Genomic DNA, 17,686 nt, shown 5'->3' on the forward strand with positions numbered 1-17,686 from the left:
TCGTCCCGCAAAAAACAAGACCTCACATGACTCTGTGGAGCAAAATGTGGAAAAATTATAGCTCTCAAAATGTGGAGACGCAAAAACTTTTTTGCTATAAAAAGCGTCGCTGGTTTCACACTTGCGTTTTTGTCTGCAGCGTTTTTTGCACAAAAAAACGCATGCGTTTTTTCCCTATATTTAACATTGAAAACGCATGCGGTTTTTTTGTACACGTTTGGTCGCGTTTTCAAACGCATGCGGTTTTTTTCTGCATGCGTTAATTTTCAGAAATACAACCTGCAGTATTTTCTTGCGTTTTTAAGCACATGCGTTTGTTTGCGTTAAAAACGCATGCATTTTTATCGAAAAAAAAACAGAAAACACACTGAAAAGCCACCCACCACCATCATTGTGATAAAGGGATCCAAACCCTAACCCTAACTCTACCCCTAACCTCACCCCTAACCGTTTAATGAACATTTTCTGACAGTCATAGTGCCACGTATTTCAGTGCCACGTATTTCAGTGCCACGTATTTCAGTGCCACGTATTTCAGTGCCACGTATTTCAGTGCCATGTATTTCAGGGCAACGTATCACATATTTCAGTGCCACGTGTTTCAGTGCCACGTATTTCAGTGCCACGTATCACGTATTTCAGTGCCACATATTTTAGTACCACGTATTTCAGTTGCACGTGTTTCAGTGCCACGTATTTCAGTGCCACGTATTTCAGTGCCACGTATTTCAGTGCCACGTATTTCAGTGCCATGTATCACGTATTTCAGTGCCACGTGTTTCAGTGCCACGTATTTAAGTGCCACGTATCACATATTTCAGTGCCACGTATTTCAGTGCCACGTATTTCAGTGCCACGTATTTAAGTGCCACGTATCACATATTTCAGTGCCACGTATTTCAGTGCCACGTATTTCAGTGCCACGTATTTCAGTGCCACGTATCACGTATTTCAGTGCCACGTGTTTCAGTGCCATGTGTTTCAGTGCCACGTATTTAAGTGCCACGTATCACATATTTCAGTGCCACGTATTTAAGTGCCACGTATTTAAGTGCCACGTATTTCAGTGCCACGTATTTAAGTGCCACGTATTTCAGTGCCACGAATTTAAGTGCCACGTATTTCAGTGCCACGTATTTCAGTGCCACGTATTTCAGTGCCACGTATTTCAGTGCCACGTATTTCAGTGCCACGTATTTCAGTGCCACGTATTTCAGTGCCACGTATTTCAGTGCCACGTATTTCAGTCACGTTTAGGGTTAGGGGTAGGGGTAGGGTTAGGGTTAGGGCTAGGGTTGGAGGTAAAGTTAGGGTTGGGGCTAAAGTTAGGGTTGGGGCTAAAGTTAAGGTTGGGGCTAAAGTTAGGGTTAGGGTTTGGATTACATTTACGTTTGGATTAGGGTTGGGATTAGAATTATGGGTGTGTCAGGGCTAGGGGTGTGGTTAGGGTTACCGTTGGGATTAGGGTTAGGGGTGTGTTTGGGTTAGGGTTTCAGGTAGAATTGGGGAGTTTCCACTGTCCAGGCACATCAGGGGCTCTCCAAGCGCGACATGGCGTCCAATCTCAATTCCAGCCAATTCTGCGTTGAAAAAGTAAAACAGTGCTCCTTCCCTTCCGAGCTCTCCCGTGCGCCCAAAAAGGGGTTTACCCCAACATATGTGTTATCAGCGTACTCGGGACAAATTGAACAACAACTTCTGGGGTCCAAGCTCTCTTGTTATCCTTAGGAAAATAAAAATTTGGGGGGCTAAAAATCATTTTTGTGGGAAAAAAAAGATGTTTTATTTTCACGGCTCTGCGTTATAAACTGTAGTGAAACACTTGGGGGTTCAAAGTTCTCACAACACATCTAGATAAGTTCCTTGGGAGGTCTAGTTTCCAATATGGGGTCACTTGTGGGGGGTTTGTACTGTTTGGGTACATCAGGGGCTCTGCAAATGCAACGTGACGGCTGCTGACCAATCCATTTAAGTCTGCATTCCAAATGGCGCTCCTTCCCTTCCGAGCTCTGTCATGCGCCCAAACAGTGGTTCCCCCCCACATATGGGGTATCAGCGTACTCAGGACAAATTGGAAAACAAATTTTGGGGTCCAATTTATTCTGTTACCCTTGTAAAAATACAAAGCTGGGGGCTAAAAAATCATTTTTGAGAAAAAAAAAAAAAAATTATTTTCACGGCTCTGCGTTATAATCTGTAGTGAAACACTTGGGGGTTCAAAGCTCTCAAAACACATCTAGATAAGTTCCTTAGGGGGTCTACTTTCCAAAATGGTGTCACTTGTAGGGAGTTTCAATGTTTAGGCACATCAGGGGCTCTCCAAACGCAACATGGCGTCCCATCTCAATTCCAGTCAATTTTGCATTGAAAAGTCAAATGGCGCTCCTTCCCTTCCAAGCTCTGCCATGCGCCAAAACAATGGTTTACACCCACATATGGGGTATCAGCGTACTCAGGACAAATTGCACAACATTTTTTGGGGTCCAATTTCTTCTCTTACCCTTGGGAAAATAAAAAATTGGGGGCGAAAAGATCATTTGTGTGAAAAAATATGATTTTTTATTTTTACGGCTCTGCATTATAAACTTCTGTGAAGCACTTGGTGGGTCAAAGTGCTCACCACACATCTAGATAAGTTCCTTAGGGGGTCTACTTTCCAAAATGGTGTCACTTGTAGGGAGTTTCAATGTTTAGGCACATCAGGGGCTCTCCAAACGCAACATGGCGTCCCATCTCAATTCCAGTCAATTTTGCATTGAAAAGTCAAATGGCGCTCCTTCCCTTCCAAGCTCTGCCATGCGCCAAAACAATGGTTTACACCCACATATGGGGTATCAGCGTACTCAGGACAAATTGCACAACATTTTTTGGGGTCCAATTTCTTCTCTTACCCTTGGGAAAATAAAAAATTGGGGGCGAAAAGATCATTTGTGTGAAAAAATATGATTTTTTATTTTTACGGCTCTGCATTATAAACTTCTGTGAAGCACTTGGTGGGTCAAAGTGCTCACCACACATCTAGATAAGTTCCTTAGGGGGTCTACTTTCCAAAATGGTGTCACTTGTAGGGAGTTTCAATGTTTAGGCACATCAGGGGCTCTCCAAACGCAACATGGCGTCCCATCTCAATTCCAGTCAATTTTGCATTGAAAAGTCAAATGGCGCTCCTTCCCTTCCAAGCTCTGCCATGCGCCTAAACAATGGTTTACACCCACATATGGGGTATCATCGTACTCAGGACAAATTGTACAACAACTTTGGGGGTCCATTTTCTCCTGTTACCCTTGGTAAAATAAAACAAATTGGAGCTGAAATAAATTTTGTGTGAAAAAAAGTTAAATGTTCATTTTTATTTAAACATTCCAAAAATTCCTGTGAAACACCTGAAGGGTTAATAAACTTCTTGAATGTGGTTTTGAGCACCTTGAGGGGTGCAGTTTTTAGAATGGTGTCACACTTGAGTATTTTCTATCATATAGACCCCTCAAAATGACTTCAAATGAGATGTGGTCCCTAAAAAAAAATGGTGTTGTAAAAATGAGAAATTGCTGGTCAACTTTTAACCCTTATAACTCCGTCACAAAAAAAAATTTTGGTTCCAAAATTGTACTGATGTAAAGTAGACATGTGGGAAATGTTACTTATTAAGTATTTTGCGTGACATATGTCTGTGATTTAAGGGCACAAAAATTCAAAGTTGGAAAATTGCAAAATTTTCAAAATTTTCGCCAAATTTCCATTTTTTTCACAAATAAACGCAAGTTATATCGAATAAATTTTACCTTTAACATGAAGTACAATATGTCACGAGAAAACAATGTCAGAATCGCCAAGATCCGTCAAAGCGTTCCAGAGTTATAGCCTCATAAAGGGACAGTGGTCAGAATTGTAAAAATTGGCCCGGTCATTAACGTGCAAACCACCCTTGGGGGTGAAGGGGTTAAACAAGATCGGAATCAAGACCCTCGCCGATATAATAATCCAACTGTCAATGAAGTTGCTGTCGTATTTGAAAATGACAATGGAGAGCCACCATTTAATCATGATATTTTAATACATTTACAACCGGACCCCAAAAATCCTTTGGCACCAAGAACACAACAGGTCAGCATTCTACACAGTAATTTAGATGCTTTACTCTATCCTTTATTTTTCCCTTACGGAGACCAGGGCTGGCATGATGGCCTCAAGCAACAAGGGCAAAGTCCACGCAGAGTTACACAACTGCAATATTACTGCTATGTGCTGTCTGTCCGTAATCAGTTTAATCCACTCCTGAATGGTGGCAAACTCACTCAGCAGTACTTAGTGGATGCTTATGTGAAAATCGAGGCAAATCGCCTAAATTATATCCGTCAACACCAAAAGGATTTGAAAGTAGAGGATTATTGTGTACTCCAGGAACATCTCCAGAAAAAATCCATTGAGAAGGGCATCCCCATTGGAAAAACGGTCATTTTACCATCTTCGTTTGAAGGCAGTCCCAGGAATATGCAGCAGCGGTACCAGGATGCCATGGCTATTGTGACTAAATATGGTCGTCCTGATCTATTCATCACCATGACCTGTAATCCGAAATGGAATGAGATTACTGAGAATTTGGAACCTTGGCAGCGTGTGGAACATAGATAGACCTGATTTGGTGGCACGTGTTTTCAAAATAAAACTGGAAGCACTCTTAAAAGACATTAACAACGGATTATTTGGGAAAGTTTGCGCTATGGTTCATGTAATTGAATTTCAAAAACGTGGCCTTCCACACGCTCACATTTTGATTATTCTGGACAGCAACTCCATATTAAGGACTGAGGAGGACATAGACAATACAGTGTGGGCTGAAATTCCCAATCCTACCCACTACCGTCAGCTCCATAAAATTGTTCTCCAACATATGATTCATGGTCCGTGTGGAGAACACAACCCAAATTCTCCCTGTATGGATCTGGGGAAGTGTACAAAAGGTTTCCCTAAAGATTTGCAACGAAGAACCATCATAGCTAAGGATGCCTATCCTACTTATCGCAGACACTTTGGCCCATCTTTTCAACACCATTCTAACATGATTGACAATTCGTGGGTGGTTCCATATAATCCGTTCCTGCTATTAAAATACAAGTGCCATATAAATGTCGAAGTTTGTGGTTCCATTCAGGCTGTGAAATATTTATTTAAATACGTCTACAAAGGACATGATAAAGCCAATCTTGAAATCTGCCAGACTAACATCCAACATGATGAAACACACCAATTCATGGATTCAAGATATGTCAGTGCACCAGAGGCAGCTTGGCGAATATTCTCATATCCAATGCATAAACAATCTCATAGCATCATTCGCCTTGCTGTACATCTACCGCATTCTCAGCCACTCTATTTTCATGAGGATGACTCTATTGGAAACATCAAACAAAAGCTCCATGAAAATTCTACACTTATGGCCTACTTCAAGCTTAATCAGAACGACCATCATGCTCATATTTATTTATACCGTGAAATTCCCGAAAACTATGTTTGGAAAGAAGGTTCTTGGGAAGTTAGAAAGCGAGCAGGTGGTTCTGTGATTGGACGAATGTATACTGTCAGTGTGAAAGACCAAGAACGCTACTATTTAAGATTGTTATTGTTACATGTCAAAGGTGCAACCAGTTTTGACAGCATAAAAACTGTACACGGAGTCACACATGAAACCTTCAAAGATGCGGCATTAGCTCTTGGCTTACTATTTGATGATGATAGTCTGTGGAGAAATACATTACTTGATGCCAGTATTCTCAACATGCCAGCACAGCTACGTGACATGTTTGCCTACATTTGTATTTTTGGTCCTCCAGCTAAACCTCGGGACTTATGGGATGAATTTAAGGAACACTTTGTAGAAGACTACTGCTATGCATACCACTCCGACATTCTGGAGTGTGTCAATTGTGAAGGCTATGCTATGACAGATGTCCAACATGTTCTTAAAGCTCATGGCAAAACTTATACTGATTTTAATTTGCCACGTCCAGTCAAGAAACAACACCTCCTCCCACAGTATGATAAAGATTATGAGTTATCAGCAGCTGCTGAAATGAAAGCTACTCTAAATGAGGACCAACTTTTTGCTTTTGATGCTATCACTCAAGCTTTAGAAGACACTAATTCTACAGCAAAGTGTTTTTTCCTTGATGGTCCTGGTGGCAGCGGAAAAACGTACCTATATCATCTACTCCTACATCAGCTAAGAGGACAAGGAGACATTGTGTCACCTGCTGCCACTACTGGAATTGCCGCCAACTTGCTACAAGGTGGACGAACCATTCATTCTCTTTATGGGATTCCAATTCCTGTGAATGAAACATCTGTTTCCAGGATTAAGAATGATACCGATGCAGCAAAAGATTTGCACAGCACTAAACTTTTTATTATTGATGAGTGCACAATGCTATCCAAATATGCATTGCATGTCATTGATAGAGTTTTACGTGATGTCATGACAACAAATGTAGCTCACAAAGAAAAAACACCGTTTGGAGGTAAAGTGATTGTTTTTGGAGGCGACTTTAGACAATGTCTTCCTGTCATCCCTCATGGGACAAGAACTGATGTTGTAGAGAGCTGTATAAAATATTCACAACACTGGCAACATTTTACTCGCCTGCCACTTATTAACAACATGCGCTCCATTGATCCTCACTACAGCAGTTGGTTGCTTCAACTGGGAAATGGTGAACTATCTAATGAACATAACCTTGGAGATGATGTAATTGAAATTCCTCCAGACATGGTATGCACTGGCTCTTTAATAATTGAAATTTTTGGAGATAATCTTTGTATTGATGTGAATGACACCGAAAGCATAAATACAGCTGCATCTCATGCAATTTTATGTCCAAAAAATGAGGACGTTGAGAAAGTCAATTCCCAAGTCATGGATTTATTGATAGGTGACTATACTGAATATATCATTGATGATTCCATCGATCCTGATGAAGCTGATGACCTCGATCAATACCCACTTGAGTTTTTGAATTCACTAACACCAACTGGAATGCCTTCACATCGGCTGAAACTTAAAATTGGCACCATTGTCATGTTATTACGTAATCTGAACACGAACAAAGGTCTCTGCAATGGTACGCTGCTCATTGTCACTGCCTTATATGCCAATATCATACTGGCTAAAGTAATTAGTGGGTCAGCAGCAGGAAATGTGGTATTCATTCCACGAATTGATTTGTGTCCATCAGAGACTGGATTACCTTTTAAATTAAGACGGAGACAATTTCCCATCAAGCCCGCATTTGCATTGACCATAAATAAATCTCAAGGCCAGGCCCTCCATCGAGTTGGCATTTATCTACCAGAACCTGCTTTTGCCCATGGTCAATTGTATGTTGCTTTTTCCAGGGTGAAGCAATGTTGCAATGTGAGGGTTAAAGTGGTTAATACACCACTTCAAGGACAATTATTGGCTGATAGTACTAAAGTCTTCACACGTAATATTATCTACAAAAATATTTTAGTTTAAAGTTACTTTTCTTTTTTTTCATTATTCAGTTTTTCTAATAACATAGACAGCAATAGGCAAATTCTATGTATAGAGATAAGGAAAAAAAACAAAAACAAAAAAAAATTAGCGTAGCCATAGACATATAGATTTTAAGTACTTATGTAGGAAAGACGTATATAACATACGTACTCATTAGCATATAGGGTTAATAACTCTATATCATATCTACATAAATTTAGAAATATGATATATCAATACATATTTTTATAGGTAAGTAGAACACACATTAAGTACAAGATGTAAGATGTGTATCATCCAAATGCCTGTATTTGGTGATAGGAACCTGTATTTGAAGCTCCAGCAGTATAGCTGCTGAGAGATTTCATTTTGTTTTTAAAAAGGGTGAGGTTTTTGTGAACAGGTAAGAGACGGGTGGGATGGCTGTTCACACACATCTCTATCTCCAGGTGTGTTCTGTACATAGAAATAGATATATAGATAGGTACATATTTAGATAGATAGGGAAAGAATAGAGATTTTGCTTTCACATCAACATTTTTCTGCTATTTGGAGAATTTATGGTGGAAAAAAGGCTATTTCTGCACTTCCTGCCTAAGGGCTGACCCACGCCACTCTTGCTGTAAGTTGCATGCAATGTATACGGAATTTGTACTTCACTTGCGGCAGGTGCGGCACATGTGGTTTCTGCAGTTTTCGCCACAAAATCTCCACTTACCAGTGTTTTTGTTGTGGCTGCATTTAATGCAATTGTCGAAGCCGCGTTTGCCGCATTTACTGCAAGTTAACTCCAAGCTTCATCTACATTGCATGGCACTTGCTGAAAGTGTGTTGTAGGTCAGTTCTTTGGTGCCAAGTGTGGAAGTTGTATTGTTTTTAACATTACTTCTGCAAATATCAGAAACATGCAGATGTGAAAGAGGTTTGAGTATTAAGAAATAGGAATCAGTTAGTTAGGACCCATCAGTTCAAAGGCTACCGTGACGTGGTTGATGGGCATGCTTATATTAGCCCATCGGTGTACTATGAACGTTGATTTCTTAAATTTTACACTTCTGTAAAAATAAACACTAAAAATTTGGATACACAAAAAGGCTTTTATTTCTGTTGTACTTATTAGAATTATTTAAAATGAAGGCTTAGCTAAGCCCAAGAGATGATTAAAAACGTTTCATACCAACCCATCAGATGTAAAATTACTGTGAAAATACCTGATGGGCACACAAGTATGCGCCAGTATGGGTACTAAGAGCTTTTCCACATAATAATGAAATATTTTAAAATGTCATAGAACATACCAATATACATAGTTATTGATACATATTATTTATTATTTACATTATTGTTCTTAAGCAAAGAACCGTTGTTGTGGCATTTGCCACAACACGCAAAGTTGTTGTCTGATGTCTTTCATCACTCCCCTCATAAGCATGTTCATGGATCCTGTGTAACTGTACCTTAAATAACAAGAATTGTCAAGAGCTGGTGAGTGCAGCCATTTTTTGTTCTTTCTTACTATTATTTATTAATTGTATTATTCTTACATTTGAATAAATAAAGTATATATGGATTCTAGACTCCCGATTCTTTAGAATCGGGCTGCCATCTAGTATACATATAATACAAGAATCTTCAATTAATTCTCATTTCATCATAAAGTGCAATAATTCACATCTACAATCTAACTGTCATCATCTCATGTCTCTGTGCTGTGAATACAAATGAAAGTTCTTCATATAAAGTGCTTTGTGCAAAAAAAATCCAGCCTTCAGTGTTTCTTAATAAATCATTATACATAAATAAGTGCATCAGTGTGCAAAATATTCCTACTGTCTCCCCCAGCCCAAGATATTAGTCACGTCATGGAGGACACCGAAAATGCCATAAATCATTCAGCAGAGCACCTATTGTGCGTGTTCCAGCGCCTCATTGCGACCACATAGGCAACCGGCCAATCATTAGCTTTGTGTGGCACGCTTCTAATTTGCGCATGCGCACTTTGGCATTACGGATGCTCCCGCGCCATCTTGGATGTGGCATCAGTAATTTTTTAGACTTTTCCTTATATTCCATCACATTTTCTAGCGTTCACTGCACATATCATATCTCCCCTCCGCATTCTCTTAGGAGCTTGAACCGAATGGACACCGGATCTTCTTACTTTAAATTAGTGCACTTATTTTTAGACACACCAACGTCATCCTAAATAACATTTAGCAAAACCCCAGCACCAACTGCATTGTTCCAATCCCTTAAAGGGCCATCACTCAAAATAACCTGGAGTTTCACAAATGGACTGTGTGTTTACACAATATCTCCTCCTAGCCATTCCTTATAATAATATCGTTATTACTAAACTTCCATCATTAATATGGCTCTATATATAAGATGAGGACTGTGTATAAAGGTATATCTGTACCCTTAAGAGTCCGGGCTGGTAGGACAGTTCCCATGGCCAATGTCACCGATGGGAGGTATGCATTCCTCATGGGTCTCTCAACCACACAGTGTACACAAGACTGGAGTACCTGTCCCAACACAGTTTACCCCCAATTATTTTTTTAAATTTTTTCATATATCAAAGGAACACACATAACATTCATTTTCTAGTGTTGGCCAGCAGTCTATACGGCGCTATGAGAATTTTTTTTTAAAGAAAAAATAAATATAATTATGGAGCAATAATAAATTTGTGTAAAAAAATTATTTTATAGTCTTGTCCTCCATAGGGCCACATATGATCCTTATTGTGAAATAATCTTGTAAAAAAGATTAAAAAAAGGAAACGTATCTGTAAAAAATAAACTAAAAATTAATACATTCAATAATAAATAAAATTATTCATTTACATTTAAAAACCTCTATCCCGAACTAGAGACAAAAAATGATCTTGGAGTTTTCACACCCCTTAACTAAACCAAAAAGGACAGCACCTTCCACATAACCCGATTTCATATTACAGAATGAATTTTAAAGTCTACATTTAACCCCATCGGTTTCTGTGTATCTAATTCAAAGATCCAATTCAATTCCCTCTCCTTAAGGAGGTGTATCCTATCTCCCCCTCTTCTTTGTATAGGTATTGTATCAATAATCCTAAAACGTAGCTGTTCCTCCGTGTGATTGAATTCAGTGAAATGCTTGGAGTCTGGGAGGTCCAACCTTTTCTTCCTAATAGTGCACCTGCTTCCCCATCATAATATAAGTTACAGGGACATTGAAGAAGATAGATTACAAACTCAGAATTGCACGTTATAAGTGGTTGATAGTATTCACCTTTCATTATGTGGATGTTGGAAACTAGATCCTTCTATCATGAGAGTACAATTTACACACTCTAGGCAGGAGTAACAGCCTTTTCTTTCTTTTCCAGTCAGTGTTACTTGTAAAGATTTTTTAGTTGGACCCATATCCGATTTAGCAACAAAATCTTTACCATTCCTACTTCTCCTGTGTGAAAATAATTACGGCTTCTTATACCCTGCTATTTTTGGTAGACATTTAGTTAGCATCCCCCAATGTCTGTTTGCTATGTCCCTACTCTCCTCCGTGAATGTAGAGACAAATGGAATACGAGCATGTTCTTTCCTTTTTTGCTCCAGTTCTTATTAGTGAAGTTCTATCCTGCTCCATAACTCTACTTTTATACATATCCATCAAGCTCTCAGGATATCCCCTATCTAAAATTTTTGTATCAACGATTTCATGACAGCAACCACTTACTATTCGATGCATCCTTAACAACTGACTCTATGGTATTGATTTCACCATATTTCTTGGATGTTGACTATCATAAAGCAATACATTATTTCTATCTGTCTCCTTTGTAAATAAAGTTGTTGTCAGTTTCCCATCTACTTGTTTTACCAGAACATCCAAAAATTGTAAACTTGATTTGGACGATACCAAAGTAAATTTAATAATTGAATCCGTTTGGTTTAGAAACTCATGGAATAGGGTCACTTCCTCCCATGTGCCCTTTCATAGGAGGAAGACATCATCTATGTACTGCCACCACACCAAAACATGCCAGAAGTGGTTGGATACATAGACAAGGTCCTCCTCCAAGGCACCCATAACCAGATTTGCACACACCGCCATGGTGGTGCCACATTGTTGTAAACAATAATTTTCACCAAATAAAAAATAATTACGCTTCAAAATTACGTTCAGAATTTTTAGAATGAGCTCCCTACCTTCCTGTGATAAGTTCTCTTCTTTCAGTGACTTTTCTACTGCTTGTATACTACTCTCATGTTCAATACATGTATATAGAGATATAACATCAAAGGATGCCAATAAGACTTCTCCTTCTAGTTTTGCCAACTTCAATCTATTCAAAAAATCCGTAGTATCCTGGATATGTAACTTCAATTTTTTCGCTAACGGATCCAAAAGCTGGAATTGAGACACTGCTCTCTGCTGCTCATTAAGCCTTGCCAACATATGAACCACCTACCGCATCAACACATTTATCTAACTATCCCTGTGTCGCCCATTCCAAAATTTTCTTTATAACCAAGATCCTTGTATCATGTTCTCACACACTTTATGCATTTAATAGGCATGTGTGTCTGTACCTTTTTCACATTCTGGCTGATAACCGATTCATGCAGCTTTACATGCACCCCCTTTTTCTTACATTACGGCTGGTCCGAACAATGAAAGCAATTGTTACCATCCACCTTTCGTGTCTCCCCTATTTCCTCATAGATTGTAAGCTTGTGAGCAGGGCCCTGATTCCTCTTGGTATCTGTTGTTTATGTGATTATTGTTATGCTGTATTGTCTTTTATTGTCTGTACAAGTCCCCTCTAAAATTTAAAGTGCTGCGGGATATGTTGACATTACAGAAGTAAAATGATTATTCATTATTATTATGAAAGGTCGAATTCCATTGTGTGGGCAGGTCACAAATCAGTGGGTAACGAGGCATATTAAAGCGCTGCTGCAGCGAAGCTAGTCTGCAGAAAGCCTGCGAAAACTGTTGGACTGTTGGAAATGTGCATTGACATACCGTACCTTGTCAAGTAGGTCCGGCAAGTCAGGGCTTGTTTTTAAAAACTGCTGTACAACCAACTTCAGCACATAGGCCATGCATGGAACGTGTGCCAGCTTGCCGAGCTTTAAGGCCGCCACCAAGTTACACTCATTATCGCAAACAACTAGACCTGGTTGGAGGTTCACCTGATGAAGATACCATACCGCCATTGAAATGCGTTGTGGACACTTTCTCTCCAATAAAGGTTTGCACCTTTTAATTCATCACTGCTTTTGTCAAACTCACTCCAGCGCTCCTCACAAGACTGCACCTATCTTTTCAATTTCATATCACCTCCCTCCGTGAGGGTGCACGGCAAGAGCTGCTCTCAGGATATGCATCATTGGAATTTCAGGACCCTTCGTCATGTGATCACCAGGACCTGCGATCACGTTACCACCGTCGTGTACTGTGGTCCCGCCCGACATCGTACAGCTAATCTCCAGGTTCTTCCAGCGGGGTTCGCTGCATCCTCGCCCATCTACCACAGCAGTTCAATCCACTCTGCCTTGCAGCTGTCACCTCTACTACCTTGGGGTGCTGCCCTCCCCCATCATACCTACATTGGGTTTATGCAGGGATACATAACCCTATAAGGTTAGTGGCTCCACAGCTCAGCTCACCACAATCCTTTTGAACCAACGGTCCTGCTCATGCACATCCCTATTTTGTTTTTCTCTGCCTTTATTTTTGACAAGTACCCTCATAGAGGTGTTATGTACAAATTCAATATATCTAGCAATGTGTGGTAATTTTTTTTTAAGAGATCACCTTTATTACACAGGGCAACAACAAACTCATGAAAATTAGAGATAAATAGTATTGTTTGCGTATCTCAACAAGCTTTGTGCCAGTCGCACAACTGTTAAAGATACACTATTTATTAAAATAGAAAATTATGATTTTTTTATATACCTCTTGTAATAACTGCAAAATGTATTGTGAGGTCCCCATATACAGACCCCTTGGGTTAATTTTTGGAAACCTTTGTAAATTGTGCAAAGGTCAAATTTCTAATCTCAATCTCTATATATTCTATTATTATAACTTTTTTATCGTGTTGCCCTACTCACGATCTCTTTAAGCGTGTATCTGGGAGCCCGGTGTTGATTTTTGGGTCTGCACTTGGACATTTTGGTACATAATGCATTAATATGCTCCACACAATTCTTCAGGTTTCAGCCTTACACAGAATAATAATATGAGTAATGAAATATTCTCTATATATTTGCTGTTAGTTCTAAAATTTTACCCACACATCCCTTTACAAAGGAAAATGTGACATAACACCACTGTTAGCATACGCCATATAATGCTCATATACGCAGCACCCCAGTAGGTGGGCGGAACACCTGGGTACAAAATCTGTGTCTGACGGTGAAACCACTGGCCCTTCCCCTGTGTTACGTCCTTCCCAATCTGCTGTCCAGGAAGGAGGCGCTGAGGCCTCCTGACCACAACCTGCAGTCGCACAGACACGACAGTCAGCAACCACATCCAGTTCATTGTCTCAGCACAGCGTTCAGTTGTCCCTTGTCAGCATACATGTCTATTCACAAATTGTTAGTTAGATATGGCATACATATTCGTTACCACTTTACATTGTCTGGTGCTGGACCAAGACCATTGCTGAACTTTCCAGGCTCCTAAATGAGACTTGTGTCTCTTTATTAAACTGTCGCTTCCCTTACATTTTATAAATTTGGGTCCTTACAATAAAATGCTGGTGGGGTTTTGACCAGTTTCAGAACATTCAGGCCATAGCCTTACCCATATTGGAACATGATCGTTGCCGAACTAAGGCCTTTACCTGAGCTCTGTAGCTCTGCATGCCACCTGACCAATACACTCCACAGACCTCGTCACTCTCTGGGACATATCCTGGAATTACTCCATCGTTGCTCAAAACCATGAAAGATCCATTCTGCCTGGTTGTGTAGTTTCCAGAAGAAGTGCTTGGTCTTGTGCAGATTGGTCAATGGCGCTCCTGGCTCTTTCCCTTGAGGAGGCTAGTTCCAAGTAATATGAGGTTTGTACATGATCCTTCACCCGCTATGGCAGTGGCTCCATTGGGATCCAGTGGCCAAAATGGACTGTGGATCTCAGAAAACTCAGGTTTCATGGCACCTGCTGGCCATCTGAAAATGTGAAGCGAGGGCCTCATAATGACATGGCAGTGTAGCAGCTATTGGATCTCTATATACACCGATAGCTGCTACTGCGCAGGCGCAGTGGGAGCCATTTTCAAATTGATTTTTTTTTGTACTTGCTCAATAACATGAAAAACAGTGATTACTAACACACTAAACTTGTGATTCTGCTGCAGAACATAGGCTACGGCCGCAGCCTGCAGAAGGGTTTGTTTTGTTCTTCACTATGTACAAATATTCATTATGTAAACTAGGGTCAGAAAGCGATCAGGGACCTGTCAGCAGTCTGCATTATGAAAACCTAATCAGAGCACCATATAAAGACCCCCCACAGCTATAACGGCACCGACTTGACACTGTCTGTAGTCACAGAGCACAATCCTGATCACAGGTATCAGTGTGATCAGTATAACGCTCAGACCTGACACTGTCTGTAGTCACTGAGCACAATCCTGATCACAGGTATCAGTGTAATCAGTATAACGGCACCGACCTGACACTGTCTGTAGTCACTGACCAAAATCCTGATCACAGGTATCAGTGTAATCAGTATAGCGGCACCGACCTGACACTGTCTGTAGTCACTGAGCACAATCCTGATCACAGGTATCAGTGTAATCAGTATAACGGCACCGACCTGACACTGCCTGTAGTCACTGAGCACAATCCTGATCACAGGTATCAGTGTAATCAGTATAAAGGCACCGACCTGACACTGCCTGTAGTCACTGAGCACAATCCTGATCAAAGGTATCAGTGCAATCAGTATAACTGCGCCGACCTGACACTGTCTGTAGTCACTGAGCACAATCCTGATCACAGGTATCAGTGTAATCAGTATAACTGCGCCGACCTGACACTGTCTGTAGTCACTGAGCACAATCCTGATCATAGGTATCAGTGTAATCAGTATAACGGTGCTGACCTGACACTATCTGTAGTCACTGAGCACAATCCTGATCACAGATATCAGTGAAATCAGTCTAAAAGCTCTGACCTGACACTGTCTGTAGTCACTGAGCACAATCCTGATCACAGGTATCAGTGTAATCAGTATAACGGCACCGACCTGACACTGTCTGTAGTCACTGAGCACAATCCTGATCACAGGTATCAGTGTAATCAGTATAACGGCACTGACCTGACACTGTCTTTAGTCACTGAGCATAATCCTGAGCACAGGTAGCAGTGTATTCAGTATAACGGCGCTGATCTGACACTGTGTGTAGTCACTGAGCACAATCCTGATCATAGGTATCAGTGTAATCAGTATATTGGCACTGACTCACACTGTCTGTAGTCATTGAGCACAATTCTGATCACAGGTATCAGTGTAATCAGTATAATGGCGCCGACCTGACACTGCCTGTAGTCACTGAGCACAATCCTGATCACAGGTATCAGTGTAATCAGTATAACGGCACTGACCTGACACTGTCTGTAGTCACTGAGCACAATCCTGATCACAGGTATCAGTGTAATCAGTATAACGGCACCAACCTGACACTGTCTGTAGTCACTGAGCACAATCCTGATCACAGGTATCAGTGTAATCAGTATAACGGCACTGACTTGACACTGTAGTCACTGAGCACAATCCTGACCACAGGTATCAGGGTAATCAGTATAACGGCACCGACCTGACACTAAATTAGTCACTGAGCACAATCCTGATCACAGGTATCAGTGTAATCAGTATAATGGCACTGAACTGACACTGTCTGTAGTAACTGAGCACAATCCTGAGCACAAGTATTAGTGTAATCAGTATAACGGCACCGACCTGACACTGCCTGTAGTTACTGAGCACAATCCTGATCAAAGGTATCAGTGCAATCAGTATAACTGCGCCGACCTGACACTGTCTGTAGTCACTGAGCACAATCCTGATCACAGGTATCAGTGTAATCAGTATAACTGCGCCGACCTGACACTATCTGTAGTCACTGAGCACGATCCTGATCACAGATATCAGTGTAATCAGTATAACAGCGCTGACCTGACACTGTCTGTAGTCACTGAGCACAATCCTGATCACAGGTATCAGTGTAATCAGTATAACGGCACTGACCTGACACTGTCTTTAGTTACTGAGCACAATCCTGAGCACAGGTAGCAGTGTAATCAGTATAATGGCGCTGACCTGACACTGTGTGTAGTCACTGAACACAATCCTGATCACAGGTATCAGTGTAATCAGTATAACAGCACCGACCTGACACTGCCTGTAGTCACTGAGCCCAATCCTGATCACAGGTATCAGTGTAATCGGTATAACGGCACCGAGCTGACACTGTCTGTAGTCACAGAGCACAATCCTGATCACAGGTATCAGTGTAATCAGTATAACGGCACTGACCTGACACTGTCTGTAGTCACTGAGCACAATCCTGATCACAAATATCAGTGTAATCAGTATAACGGCACCGACCTGACACTGTCTGTAGTTATTGAGCACAATCCTGATCACAGGTATCAGTGTAATCAGTATAACGGCACCGACCTGACACTGTCTGTAGTCACTGAGCACAATCCTGATCACAAATATCAGTGTAATCAGTATAACGGCACCGAGCTGACACTGTCTGTAGTCACAGAGCACAATCCTGATCACAGGTATCAGTGTAATCAGTATAACGGCACCGACCTGACACTGTCTGTAGTCACTGAGCACAATCCTGATCACAAATATCAGTGTAATCAGTATAACGGCACCGACCTGACACTGTCTGTAGTTATTGAGCACAATCCTGATCACAGGTATCAGTGTAATCAGTATAACGGCACCGACCTGACACTGTCTGTAGTCACTGAGCACAATCCTGATCACAAATATCAGTGTAATCAGTATAACGGCACCGACCTGACACTGTCTGTAGTCACTGAGCACAATCCTGATCACAAATATCAGTGTAATCAGTATAACGGCACCGACCTGACACTGTCTGTAGTTATTGAGCACAATCCTGATCACAGGTATCAGTGT

The sequence above is a fragment of the Ranitomeya variabilis genome, chromosome 2, assembly GCF_051348905.1.
Source record: "Ranitomeya variabilis isolate aRanVar5 chromosome 2, aRanVar5.hap1, whole genome shotgun sequence".
Lineage (NCBI taxonomy): Eukaryota > Metazoa > Chordata > Amphibia > Anura > Dendrobatidae > Ranitomeya > Ranitomeya variabilis.